This window comes from Theropithecus gelada, chromosome 4 (assembly GCF_003255815.1).
Source record: "Theropithecus gelada isolate Dixy chromosome 4, Tgel_1.0, whole genome shotgun sequence".
NCBI classification, from domain to species: Eukaryota; Metazoa; Chordata; class Mammalia; order Primates; family Cercopithecidae; genus Theropithecus; species Theropithecus gelada.
Window position 1 is genome coordinate 141,258,794 of NC_037671.1, and position 12,786 is coordinate 141,271,579.

Sequence of the window (12,786 nt, forward strand, 5' to 3'; positions counted from 1 at the left end):
GCAAAGAAAAGTTACTTGACCGAATCAAAACTCAATTTTGATATAAAATTCTCAGCAAATTAAGATAGAAAGGTACTTTATAAACCTGATAAAGAAGATCTACAAGAAACTTACAGATAACATCACACATAATGGAGAAAGACTAAATGCTTTCCTCTCAAAGTAGGGAGCAAGGTAAGGATCATTCCTATCATTTTTATTTAACATTGGGTTTTACCCAGTGCAATAAATAAAATAAATAGAAAATAAAGGCAGCCAGTTTAGAAAGGAAGGAATAAAACTCTCTTTATTCTCAAAAACTTAATATTGTATTCTCAAGATGTTTACAAAAACAGTTCTAGAAATAATTCTTAGTAAGTTCATGAGGTACAAGAATATTATATTTCTATATAATGATAAAAACAAATTAAGATAAAATGCAATTTGCACTTAGCACCAAAAAATAAAACATATAAGAATAAACTTAACAAAACAAATGCAAAATCTTTACACAACAAAATGTAAAACATTAGTGAGAGAATTTAGAGGATCAAAATAAATAGGAAGATTCATCAAGACCAGGTGTATTAGTCTATTCTCATGATGTTGGTAAAGACATACCCAAGAAGGGGAAATTTACAAAAGAAAGAGGTTTAATGAACTTACAGTGTCATGTGGCTGGGGAAGCCTCACGATCATGGTGGAAGTCAAGGAGGAGCAAGTCACGTCTTACATGCATGGCAGCAGGCAAAGAGAGCTTGTGCAGGGAAACTCCTATTTTTAAAATCATCAGATCTCATTAGACAAATTTACTATCATGAGAACAGCATGGGAAAGTCCCACCCCCATTATTCAATTACCCCCAACCAGGTTCCTCCCACAACATATAGGAATTGTGGGAGTTACAATTCAAGATGAAGTATGGGTGGGAACACAGCCAAACCGTATCATTCTGCCCCAGCCCCTCCCAAATCTCATGCCCTCACATTTCAAACTCAATCATGCCTTCCTAACAGTCCTCCAAAGTCTTAACTCATTTCAACATTAACTCAAAAGTCTGTAGTCCAAAGTCTCACCTGAGACAAGGCAAGTCCTTTCCACCTATGAGCCTGTAAAATCAACAGGAAGTTAGTTACTTCCTACATACAACGGAGGTATAGGAATTGGGTAAATATAGCCATTCCAAATGGGAGACATTGGCCAAAACAAAGGGGCTATAGGCCCCATGCAGGTTCAAAATCCAGTGGGGCAGTCAAATCTTAAAGCTCCGAGATGATCTCTTTTGACTCCATATACAAATGGCCAACAATCATATGAAAAAAATCCTCAACATCACTAATTATCAGGGAAATGCAAATGAAAACCATAATGAGATACCACCTTACTCCCGCAAGAATGGCCATAATCAAAAAATCAAAAAATAATAGATGTTGGTGTGGATGTGTTGCAAAAAGGAAAACTTTTACACTGCTGGTGGAAATGTAAACTAGTACAACCACCATGGAAAACAATGTGGAGATTCCTTAAATAACTAAAAGTAGAACTACCATTTGATCCAGCAATCCCACTACTGAGTATCTACTCAGAGGAAAAGAAGTCATTATACGAAAAAGATACTTGCACACTCATGTTTATAGCAGCACAATTTGCAATTGCAAAATGTGGAACCAGCCCAAATGCCCATCAATCAATGAGTGGATAAAGAAACTGTTTTATATATATATATGTACACACACACACACACACACACTAGAATACTACTCAGCCATAAAAAGGAATGAATTAATGGCATTCACAGCAACCTGTATGTAATTGGAGACTATTATTCTAAGTGATGTAACTCAGGAACAGAAAACCAAACATCATATGATCTCACTCATAAGTGGGAGCTAAGCTCTGAGGATGCAAAGGCATAAGAATGATAAAATAGACTCTGGGGACTCAGGGGAAAGGGTGGGAAGGGGGTGAGGGATAAAAGACTACAAACTGGGTTCAGTGTATACTGCTTGGGTGGTAGTACTCCAAAATCTCACAAATCACCACTAAAGAACTTACTCATTAACCAATTACCACCTGTGCCCCAAAAGCCTATGAAAATAAATTTAAAAAGCAATTGGGGTAAACAGAAAAGATCATATTTAACAGCCATCTACTGGGCTAAAAAACTGCAGATTGCAGGTGTCATAGAAGTTGCACACCCGTGATACCACTGCCCTTTCTGGGGATCCCCCATGCTTGAGCCACTGTGTTACTGGAAAGCAGTCCCGATCCAGACCCCAAGAGAAGGTTCTTGAACCTTCCACAAGAAAGAATTCAGGGTGAGTCCATAGAGCAAAGTGAAAGATAGTTAATAAAGAAAATAAGAGAATAAAAGAATGGGTACTTCATAGGCAGAGCAGTGGCATGGGCTGCTCAACTGAATATATTTCTAGTTATTTCTTGATTATATGCTAAACAAGGGGTGGATTATTCATGAGTTTTCTGGGAAAGGAGCAGCGATTTTCCAGAACTGAGAGCTCCTGCTCTCTTTAGACTATATAGGGTAACTTCCAGACATTGCCATGGCATTTGTAAACCGTCATGGTGCTGGTGAGAGTGTCTTTTAGCATAATGCATTATAATTAGCGTATAATGAGCAATGAGGACAACCAGAGATCACCGGCATCGCCATCTTGGTTTTGGTGGGTTTTGACCGGTTACTATGCCACATCCTGTTTTATCAGCAAAGTCTTTGTGACCTGTACCTTGTGCTGACTTCCCATCTCATCCTGTGACTAAGAATGTCTAGTCTCCTAGAAATGCAGCCCAGTAGGTCTCAGCCTTATTTTACCCAGCCCCTATTCAAGATGGAGTCACTCCGGTTTGAAAATCTCTGACAACTGCACCACCAGATCACACACAGACAACCCCACAGTCCCCTCTGACTTCCGCAAGCACAGAGAACTGGTGGGTCCCAGGTAGTAATGGATTGCCTGGTGACTACCCCTTGGTGCTGACTGCCCCTAAGGGAATACAGAAAGCACAGCTTGCCAAAGCCCCCTTTAGGACAAAGGTAACATGAGTGTAAGTGCCAGTAGCTGAAGGAGACAGCACCAAGGCCCAGGAATGGACTTAGAGAGAGAGTCATGTCTTGTCTTCCACCACTCCTCACCAGAACACTACTTCAGATGCACTAAAATAAAAATGGGCAAATACAGTGAGTAGGAGCCTATCCCCTGGCCTTCACTGTTAAGTGCTACCAACTGAAGGCAGCCTAAATTATACCACAAAACAAAATTACATTGCTACAACAAGCAACGTCTGAGAAAGTCACTGCATGAACCTAGCTGCAAACAAGGAACCTATACAGAGCCTTGGCACCCTAAAAGCACCTAGAAATGAAGCCAGTTGATCAGACATCATACACACCACTGTTGTATCCCTAAGGGGAAAAAGATTTAAAAATAATGAAAATCCATCCAAATGATAGCAAATTAAAAAGGAGAGAAGAATCAGCTATCCCACATGAGAAAAAACGAGTGCAAGAACTCTGGACATAAAAAAGCCACAGCATTTTATCACCTCCAAAGAACCCCACTAGCTCCCAAGCAATGGATCCTAAAAAAAGAAATGTCAGAAATGACAGACATAGAATTCAGAATATGGATGGCCAAAAAACTCAACCAGATTTAAGAGAAAAATTAAATCTAACAAAAAGAACCTAGAAAAATGATCCAAGTTTTGAAAGATGATGACATACTTTTATTAAGAAAGAACTAAGCAGAATTTCTGGAATTGAAAAATTTATGACAGAAATTTCAAATTATCGTTGGAAGCCTTAACAACAGACCAGACCATGCAGAAAAAAGAATTTCTCAGTTCAGAGACCATTCCTTCAAATCAACCCAGTCAGACAAAAATAAAGAAAAAAGATTTTAAAAAATCAACAAAGCCTTTAATAAATATGGAATTACATAAAACAATCAATTTGTGATTCAGTGTCATTCATGAGAGAGAAGAGAATGTAAGCAACTTGGAAAACATATTTAAGGATATAGTCTGAAATTTCCCCAAGCTTGCTAGAGAATTCAATAACACAGACACAAAAAATTCAGAGAACTCCTGTCGATATTACACAAGATGACAATCCTGAAAGCATATAGTCATCAGATTTTCCAAAGTGAACATGAAAGAAACAATCTTAAAGGCAGCTAGAGAAAAGAGCCATATCACCTATAAAGGGATGTCCATCAGTCTAACAGCAGACTTCACAACAGAAATTGTACAAGCCACAAGAGTCTGGGGGCCTGTTTGTAGCAATCTTAAAGAAAATAAAGTCCAACTAAAAATTTCATATTCCACCAAGCTAAGTTTCATAAATGAAGCACAAATAAAGTATTTTCCAGGTAAGCAATCACTAACGAAATCTGTTACTACCAGACCGGCCATATAAGAGATGCTTAAGGGAGTTCTAAACACAGAAATGAAGGAACAATATCTGCTACCATCAAAACATATATAAGTACAATGCCCACAGGTGCAACAAAGCAACCACACAATGGAGATTACAAAGCAGCAGCTTACAACACCATAACCTCACATAAAAATATTAATCTTCAATGTAAACATTCAAAACACTCCACTTAAAAGACACAGACTAGCAAACTGTATTTAAAAAACAACATCCAGGTCAGGTGCAGTGATTCACGCCTATTATGCCAGCACTTTGGGAGGCCGAGTCGGGCGGATCATGAGGTCAGGAGTTGGAGACCAGCCTGGTCAATGTAGTGAAACCCCGTCTCTATGAAAAATGCAAAAAAAATAGCCGAGTGTGATGGCGGGCGCCTGTAGTCCCAGCTATTTGGGAGGCTGAGGCAGGAGAATTGCTTGAACGCAGGGAGGGAGGCGGAGGTTGCAGTGAACCGAGATCACGCACCACTGCACTCCAGCCTGGGCGACACAGCAAGACTCTGCCTCAAAAAAAAAAAAAAAAAAAAAAAACCACAAGATCCAACCTTCTACTGTCTTAGCAAGACCCATCTCACGTGGAATGACACTCATAGGCTCAAAGTAAAGGGATGGAGAAAATAGCACACAAATGAAAAACAAAAAAAGAGCAGGATCCCTTTTCTTTTATTTTTCCTTTCTTTTTTTTTCTTTTTTTTGAGACTGAGTCTCACTCTTTTGCCCAGGCTGGAGTGCAGTGGCGCCATCTCAGCTCACTGCAACCTCCGGCTCCCGGGTTCAAGCAATTCTCCTGCCTCGGCTCCCGAGTAGCTGAGACTACAGGCACGCACCACCATACCCAGCTAATTTTTTTGTATTTTTAGTAGGGACAGGATTTCATCATGCTGGCCAAGCTAGTCTCAAACTCCTGACCTTGTGATCTGGCCACCTCGGTCTCCCAAAGTGCTGGGATTATAGGCCTGAGCCACCGCGCCCAGCCAGGATCCCTATTCTTACATTGGATAAAACAAACTTGAAACCAGCAACAGTATAAAAGGACAAAAAAAGAAAATACGTAATGATGAAGGATTTAATGCAACAAAAAAAATTTAAATATACACAACCAGCATTGGAGCACTCAGATGTATGAAGCAATTACTCCTAGATCCAAAAAAAGACTTAGATAGCCTTTTTTGAAGTCCCTCCACACAGTAATAGTGGAGGGACTTGAACACCGTATTGCAGCATTAGACAGATCATGGAGGCAGAAAACTAATGAAGAAATTCTGGACTTAAAGTCAATATTTGATATCTACAAAATACTCCACCCAACACCCACAGAATATACATTCTTCTCATCTAGACATGGAATACATTATAAAATTGACCACATGCTCAGTCATAAAGCAAAACTCAAGAAATTAAAAAAAAATTATATCGTATCAAGTATCCTCTTGCACTACAGTAGAATAGGAATAGAAATCAATACCAAGAAGAACTCTCAGAACCACGCAAATACTTTCCAAGTAATGGAAGGTAAACAATTTCCTCCTGAATGACTTTTGGGTAAACAATGAAATAAAGGTAGAAATTTTTAAATTCTTCAAAACAAATGAACATAGTGACACAAAGTACCAAAACCTCTGGAATGCAGAAAAAGCAGTGTTGAGAGGAAAATGTATAGTGCTAAACACCTACATCAAGATGATAGAAAGATCTCAACAACCTAACGTCATACCTAAAAGAACTTGAAAATCAAAAACAAAGTAAGCCCAAACCTAGCATACAAAAATAATTAAAATCAGAGCAAAACTAAATGAAATTGAGACCTAAAACAAAATTAAATAAAACCCAACTAAACAAAAGGTTGATTCTTTTTTATTGTTGTTGTTTTTGTCTAAAGACAGGATATTGCTCTGTCACCCAGGCTGGAGTACAGTGGTGTGATCACAGCTCACAGCAACCTCTGCCTCTCAGGCTCAAGCAATCCTCCCACCTTAGCCTCCCAAGTAGCTGGGACCGTAGGCCTGAGCCACCATGCCGGGCTAATTTTTTCTACTTTTGGTGGAGATGGGGTTTCACCATGTTGCCCAGGCTGGTCTTGAAATCCTGAGCTCAAGCCATCCTCTGCCTCAGTCTCACAGTGCTGGGATTACAGGCGTGTCCCTTGAAAGGATAAAAATAATCAATAGATGGCTAGCTAGATTAACAAAGAAAAAAAGATCCAAAAAAACACAATCAGAAATGACAAAGATGGCTTTACAACAGATTCCACAGAAATACAAATGATCCTCAGAGGCTACTATGAACATTTCTAAGATAATGCTTCCCTTATAACTCAAGTCGTGGCTATTTTCTTTCTCGCTATTGGGGTTTTGCCTTCCTTTTTACTTATTGCTCCTTTCAGATTATTAGCCCACTCTCCTCCATAAAAACACTCAGTTTTGAGTTTCATGTCATCTATTCGTATCACCCATTATCTATTTACTGTTATTATTATTCCTCTTTTTCCTGAGACAAGGTCTCACTCTGTCATTCTGTTGCCCAGGCTTAAGTGCAGTGGCACTCTCAGAGCTCGCTGCAGGCTCGACCTCCCAGGCTCAAGCAATCCTTCCACTCTAGCCTCCTGAGTAGCTGGAATTACAGGCACGTGCCACCACGCTTGGCTACTTTTTTTATTTTATACAGACAGTGTCCCGTTACGTTGCCCAGGCTGGTCTCAAACTCCTAGGCTCAAGCAATCCTCCCACCCTAGCCTCCTGAGTAGCTGGAACTACAGGCATGTGCCACCATGCTTGGCTAATTTTTTTACTGTGTACAGACAGGGTACGCTTCTGTTGCCCAGGCTGGTCTCAAACTCCTAGGCTCAAGCGATCCTCCCACCTCAGTCCCACAAAGCACAGGAATTATAAGCATAAGCCACAGGACCCAGCCTTCATTATCTATTCTTACTGTAATTAATGACCAACTCCTAGGTTAATCCTCTCGTTTCTCAAAGATTTTAGCCCCTTGATCACTGAAAGATAAAGTAAGCACATACCATTCTACTCCCATTAATTACAACTAAAAACCCCAAGTAAAATAAACTATCAGAAGATTCCGAAAGGTGGAGAAAAGAAGGAAGACTGGCCAGAGATCACAGAATTTTAGGAATAACCCAGTGGTGAATTCTCTGGGATTTCCCCGCCCCCCCACCTTATATATCCAAATATGGCACTAGAGAAATCTACACGTGGAAATTCCAGCGTGCCCAGACTTTGAAAAGCCTTAGGAAGGGTCTTCTCTCCCTAGACAAAGACTAGGAATACGAAGGCCCTACAGAACCGAATCTATTTGTACTCTACCCACTCTACTACAGTCAAACTCAAAGAAGCAGCCACATTCTGCCTCCTGCACACTGGGTACTGTAGAGCCAATGTGTTTCAGCCTGTTTAACTGTCCCTACTCTACATGAGCACAGAGGTGGCATCCTATCCCCTGCCACACACACTGAGCCTTTTTAAGACTGTGAGGTAGAGTCCTGTCAGTTGTCTCCACCCTGCATTAACAGGAGCAGAGGCAGCGTCTGTTTCTCTCTTTCCCATTCTGCGTTAAGTGAACGGTTGCAAAGAGGTTGCACACACCATCCCCTCCCCATTACAGAATGAGGTAAAGAGTACACAGGGGAGTCCCAATGGGGTTGGAGGGTGAATTTTTTAAACCTGTATATAAATTACTAAGCAAACCCTAAGTGATTCATGCATAAAATAAAAAAGAATCAACACAACAAAGGGTATAAGAACTGAATGACTGGGTGAATACGGCTCATGTTTTAAATTGACCTCTGAGTAGCACATAGAGAGGCAGACCAGAATTTTATTTCATAGGTTTTGAAAACTAAATTGACTTTCAAACTATAGCTCACAAAATTGGATTGGACATATGTTGTGAGTTTAGGAAAGTTGACTGTCTACTAAAATAGAAGATTTATGTAGGAACCACAGTCTCCAAAAATATAAATATATAGGATAAAATCCAAAAGTATTTGTCATACCAAAAACCCAGGAATCCTCAACTTGAATGAAAAATGACAACAAATGCTAACACCAGGATGGCACAAATGTTGGAATTCCCTAACAAAGATTTTAAAGCAGTCATCATCAAAATACTCCAAGAAGCAATTATAAACACCTTTAAAACAAATGGAAAAATAGAAAGCCTCAGCAAATAAATTAAAGATATAAATAATCATTTAAAAAATTTCACAATGGAAAAATATAACAAATTTTTAAAAACTCACTAGATGGGCTCAAAAGCAGAATGAAAACAAAAGAAGAAATAACCAATGATCTTGAAGATAGGTCAATAGAAGTTATATAATTTAGCATCATAAGGAAAATAGATGAAACAAATGATCAGAAACTCAGGGATCTGTGGAAAGGCAACAAAAGATCTAACATTTATGTCACTGGGGCAAAAAAGCAAAAGAATGAGTGTGGAATAGAAACACATTTTTTAAAAAAAATCGTGGCTGAAACATTTTAAAATTTGGCGAAAAACATAAACATACAGATTTAAGAAGCTGTGTGAATGCCACAGAAAATAAATCCAAAATCAGAAATTTAACCTTAATATAGCATCATACAAAGTATATTCTCTGACAATAATGGAATTACATATAAATTAATCATAAAAAAAAGAAAATCTCCAAACTCTCAAAAATTAAATAACACACTTAAAAATAACTCACAGCTCAATGAGAAAGTCTAATGGAAATTTTAAATAGTGTATATTGGACTGAATTAAAAGGAAATGACATATCAAAATCTGTTGGATACAGCTGAAATAATGTTTAAAGGGCAGACACTTCTCAAAAGAAGACATTCATGCAGCCAACAAACATATGAAAAAAAGCTTAACATCACTGATCCTTAGAGAAATGCAAATCAAAAACACAATGAGATACCATTTCATGCCGGTCAGAATGGCAATTGTTAAAAAGTCAAGAAATAACAGATGCTGGTGAGGTTGCAGAGAAATAGGAATGCTTTTACACTATTCGTGGGAATGTAAATTAGCTCAACCATTGTGGAAGACAGTGTGGCAATTCCTCAAAAATCTAGAAACAGAAATACCATTTGACCCAGCAATCTCATTACTGGGTATATACCCAAAGGAATATAAGTAATTCTATTACAAAGATACATGTGTATGTTCATAACAGCACTATACACAATAACAAAGACATGGAATCAACCTAAATGCCTATCAGTGATAGACTGGATAAAGAAAATGTGGCACATATATACCATGGAATACTATGCAGCCATAAAAAGGAATGAGATCATGTCCTTTGCAGGGACATGGATGGAACTGAAAGCAATTACCCTCAGCAAACTAATGCAGTAACAGAAAACCAAACACCATATGCTCTCACCTATAAGTGGGAACTGAACAATAAGAACACACGGACACAGGGAGGGGAATGACACACACTGAGGCCTGTTAGGAGGTGGAGGGTGAGGAAGGAGAGCATTAAGAAAAATAGCTAATGCATGCTGGGCTTAATACCCTAGGTGATGTGTTGATAGGTGCAGCAAACCACCATGGCACATGTTTACCTATGTAACAAACCTGCACATCCTGCACATGTAGCCCAGAACTTAAAATAAAAATAAAAATGTAAAAATGAATGTTTAAAAGGAATATATAAAACTCTAGACCCTTAGGGCCAGGCACGGTGGCTCACAACTGTAATCCCTAGCACTTTGGGAGGCTGACGTGGGTGGATCACTGGAGGTCAGAAGTTTGAGACCAGCTTGGCCAACATGGTGAAACCCCATCTCTACTAAAAATACAAAAATTAGCTGGGTGTGATGGTGGGTACCTGTAATTCCAGCTACTCGGGAGGCTGAGGCAGGAGAACTGCTTGAACCCGGGAGATGCAGATTGCGGTGAGCTAGGATTGTGCCACTGCACTCCAGCCTGGGTGACAGAGTGAGACTGAGTCTCAAAACAACAACAACAACAACAACAACCACCAAACACTAGACACTTACATCAGAAAAAAAAAAAGAAATCTCAAATCAATAATCCAAGTTTCCACTTCAAGACATTAGCAAAACAAGAGCAAAATAAATACAGAGTAAAGAGAAGCAAACAAATAAGAACAGAAATCAATGAGATTGAAAACAAAAATAATAGAGAAAATAAATAAAACCCAACGCTAATTTTAACAGTGTCCAGTAAGATTGATAGACCTCTAATAAGACAAAGAAAAAAAAAGAGGGCAAATTATCAAAATCAAGAATGGAAGAGGAGCTATCACTATAGATCCTGGAAACATTAAAAGGATGAGAATGGAATACTGCAAAGAACTCTGCAAACGTTAAGTTCAACAACTTGGATGAAATGCATAAAATCCTTTAAAATTGCAAACTACCAATATGCATCCAAGATGAAAGAGATCATCTGAACAGTCCTATAACAACTTAAAAGTTTGAATTTGCAGTTTAAAAACCACTTAAAATAAAAGTCTCCAAACTCATACAGTTTCACTGTAAATTTTACTAAACATTTAAAGAAATGACACCAGTTCTAGATAATCTATTCCAGAAAACAGAAAACGAGGAAACACTTCTCAACCCATTTTTATGAGGTCAGCATTATATGAAGCTTAATACAAAACTGAGAACATAAGTAGGCTAAGAGCTTTAGTCTTTATCTTAAGAACAGTAAGAAGCAAATTTAGGATTTGTCAAAGTCAAATCAAAGATAAAGCTTTGTCAAGAGTCAAGAGTCAAGATAAAGCTCTGGACTGAAAATGAAGCAGGAATAATAACGGACAGTTATATTCTTCCTTTCAGTTGCTCTTCATTCCTAAACTGGAGAGATAAGCAAGCTACATCTGTTCCTTCATGCGTTCTTTCTCCTGGCCCTACTACCCTTCTCTGGCTTGTCTTTCTTTTCTTTCTTTCTCTCTCTCTTTCTTTCTTTCTCTCTCTCTCTCTCTCTCTTTCTTTCTTTTTTTGACACAGGCTTTTTTGACTCCAGTCTGTTGCCCAGGCTGGAGTCCAGGCCTGTCATCCAGGCTGGAGTGCAGTGGCACGATCTCAGCTCACTGCGACCTCTGCCTCCTGGGTTCAAGCAATTCTCCTGCCTCAGCCTCCAGAGTAGCTGGGATTACAGGCACTAGCCACAATGCCCAGCTAATTTTTGTATTTTTGTAGAGACGGGGTTTTGCCATGGTGGCCAGGCTGGTCTCAAACTCCTGACCTCAGGTGATCCACCTGCCTTGGCCTCTCAAAGTGCTGGGATTACAGGCGTGAGCCACTGCGCCTGGCCCTCTGGCTTGTCTTTCGAAGAAAAAAGACAAAAGTGCTGGGATTACCTGCATGAAAAAAGACAAAGTGCTGGGATTACAGGCATGAGCCACCACACCTGGCCCTCTGGCTTGTCTTTCAAAGAAAAAAAAAAAAAGCCTCCATTACAGCTTGCCAGCTGCAAGGGAGAAATTAAGGGGGAAAAATGCTAACTTCTTGCACCAATTACCAAAAGACCTCAGAATTTATTGTTCTAGTATATTTTAATGTTTTGTTTTTAGAAATTCGAGCATTCTAAATCCCAGACATTTGACTTTAAAGAATCTCTGTGCCAGCAGAAGTTATATTCAACATTTTGTGTGTGGGCACACAGTTTTTATCAAATTTATTTTAGTCTGTGATTCCCTCACCACACCGAATGGAGGAGTATCATGTTCTCCCATGAAGTTAGAATTTGGAGCAACATCTTGCTAAATAGAAGTTATATCAATGTAAACTGTCAAATGCCAAGTGTTTGTTGGTATATTTAAAAAGAGAAAGAAATACAAAACAAATAATTAACATTAAATACTTCAATTAATGTATAGTTTATAGTTAAGTCCAGATATGATCCAATCTTCTATACCTTCTTCATATTGGAGACTGCATACTAGAAATGAATAGTCATAATCTTGACCTTAAATCATTGCAAAATTATGAATTTGCATTTACATTATCAAATAAAAATTATATTATGCCAATATAGTTTAGTGTTAATTTGAAAACGAGTAACCCACGAATTGCCTATTTATAAGTTTTCTGTATTGCCTTATCCTCAAGTATAATATTCTGCCTAATCATCAGGAGATACCTTATAAGTAGGAAGAACAAAACTCAGGACTGCTTTGTCTATTCTCCGAGTCTTTAGAGTTGGTTGGTTGTAGCTGATGCACGCTAAATGTGAGACTTGGGCTCTCATGGTCAGCTCACTGGGGTCCCGTTGTCACCTGCATCTCCAAGATTACCAAGGTCGGTCTCTTCTGCCCTCTCTCCCCCTCTCTGTCCCTCTCTCCCTCCCGCCCTCCCTTCCTCTCTTCTTCCC